The sequence below is a fragment of the Poecilia latipinna genome, unplaced genomic scaffold, assembly GCF_001443285.1.
Source record: "Poecilia latipinna isolate Pla-1442-1.1 unplaced genomic scaffold, P_latipinna-1.0 Scaffold1531, whole genome shotgun sequence".
Taxonomy (NCBI): Eukaryota; Metazoa; Chordata; class Actinopteri; order Cyprinodontiformes; family Poeciliidae; genus Poecilia; species Poecilia latipinna.
Window position 1 is genome coordinate 70483 of NW_015114147.1, and position 2404 is coordinate 72886.

The 2404-nt window shown below is 34.8% G+C and overlaps 1 protein-coding gene across 2 annotated transcripts in view; it reads right to left on the reverse strand.

Annotated features, from left to right (window-relative positions):
* LOC106963403 (uncharacterized) overlaps positions 1-2011 on the reverse strand; it is a 12184-nt gene extending 10173 nt beyond the window's left edge. For both annotated transcript variants that reach the window (XM_015058302.1, XM_015058304.1), the window contains exon 1: positions 1543-2011. The gene's annotated coding sequence lies outside the window, so the exon portion shown is untranslated. The remainder of the gene's footprint in view (positions 1-1542) is intronic.
* Positions 2012-2404: the final 393 nt, after the last annotated feature.

Sequence of the window (2404 nt, forward strand, 5' to 3'; positions counted from 1 at the left end):
TGTCATAGTACCCCCAAGAAATTTAAAACTACTTTCACCCCTGGGCATACATAAAGTAGCATTTCTGTTTAAACTCGTTTTTTGTAGGTCTTATGCAATATTCAGGTACATTCTGACTTTTCATAAGCTGTAGGCCATAATTTTTGATATTACAAGAAATACCAGAAATAAATGTGTGAAATACATTACTGTGGAAAATGAATCTATTTGAGTTTTACTTTAAGGACACAATTGCTCAAATAAAATTGTTGGAATTGTATTCTACTTTACTCAGATGCACACGTTTTCATTGTACTGTTGTAAGATTTTAACATTATTATTGCTTTTGGTTTTCTATTCTTTTGGCAGTGGAGAAGGGATTTACTGTGGTTCTGATTTACAGCTGGCAGTGAAAGTCCTGAAGAGAAAAAACAGTTACTAGATTTACACCAGTTTTGTTCCACACTTCGCTACAGATCGTCTTTGCAGCGTTTCTAGAGAGACATACATTATTTTACCCTTTTTTTAACGTCTGCATTCATTAGACTTGATGTTGCTTTTCCACACACAGTTATACAAGTGTTTTTACGGGCATGCACTGACAGTGTTCTGGCTCGTGTAGCGTTCACTTGGTCTCTGATGTCATAAATACCCAACCAAATACCCCAAATACTCTGAAGCTCCAAAGAAGAAAACCTTCTTCTAAACTGCCAGGTAAGCCAAAAATAAATGGATTTATAGTTGGGCAACATTAAATGTTGAAACAGATTTTCTCTGTGCAGCGTTCTGAAAAGCTAAGCCTCTTACATCTGTGGCTTATCTCTCTATGTTTCACTGGTCATACAAAGCAAGACTAGTTTTATTTTTAAATTACTATTATTACACAAGGCAAGTAAAGAGATTTACAGATTGTTTGGTAAGCTTCTCGTATATTATAGCAGACCACTTCCACTTAAAAGTCGGAATACTTCAAAATGGACATTTATTATCTTTTAATTAATTCAGCAAATGTCCAGGTAAGAAGAGCCTCAAGGCTGTAAATTGTTGAGCATAAAGCAGAATGCATTCTTCCTACACATTTTTTTTTTTTTTTTTTTTTACATTTTGTAATTTCATACTATTGGAAGTTTACTTTTTTTCTGGGAATTTCTGGACACATGCCTACGTTAAAATATTTGCTGTGAAATTCTGTAAAATACATGTATACTATAGTTGATATTTACACTCTAAAGGCTAGAAATAATAATACGGAAGTGCCGCAAAAGCTGCCCTGCCACGATTTGAGCTCGACCCTGCTGGACTTGTTTACGTTCCCAATATGAATGTGATTTAAAACCGCATTTAACATCCACGCGTTCACATATCAAGCATTTGGATTACAGCTTAGCTTCTTGGAACATTAAGGCTAGTCATCTCAGCTCGGTTATTCACATCCTCACCTTCTAGTTTCTGTAAGAATACCTGGTACACTCTGATAAAGTTCAAACGTTTGCACAGTAAACGCTACATGCAGATTGTATGGATGCATATTGCACAAACAGTATGTTTAAATAAATGCGTTACCTTCAGCTGGAAGAGGAGAGGCTCCGAGTTATACTCGGTTTTAAAGCTAACATGCTAGCAGACAAAGACTTTCAAATTCAAAACAAATAAAAAACTAAAGTCGAGATTTTATAGCATTAACTTCATACCCGAATGAGTAAGTAACTATTAAGACACCAATAAAAAAAAAATACGAAAACTAAAATATTTAAAAAAAAATTCAGAATAACTAGGCCGGCTAGTTAGCTTCACAGCAGCTGAGTTCTGTTGTTGTTGTTGTAGATGAAGGCGTCATCAACACGTTCTGTCAAAGGAACTCTGGTGCGCTTGTTTTAGACATTGGAGCTGCGCAGAGGACCGGAGCTTAGGAAGAAAACGAGAAAAAAAAAAATCTAAATGTCGAGCCTTACAAAATTTGCAAAGAAACCAAACTCTGAAACTAAAATGCCCTTTAGTAGAAAACATTAAAGATAAAGAAGACGTACGAAGCTGACTAAGTGAAAAAAACAACAACAAAAAAACAAAAAACAAAAGCAAAACAAACAACAACAACAACAAAAAAAAAAACAATCCTGTGAGAACTAAAAGCACGGGCTCCCCCTGGTGGAGAAAGTAAGTCAGTGATTAACTCTTTTGTGTTAATGTATGTGTTGGGGGTTTGCAAAATTTTCTTTTTGATTTTCGAATCAACACCACTTTTCTAAAAAGTACAAGTGCATTTAAAAAATAAGTGATAATGGAAAAGCTAGTTTATTATAGTCTTTAGTAGACTATAATTAGTTTTCTGTTCAGTTTAAGAGCCAATATGCAAACAAATCTTCTACTATCCATCCCTCCATCCACCTATCCATCCATCTATTATTGTACATCCTTATACCTAGTC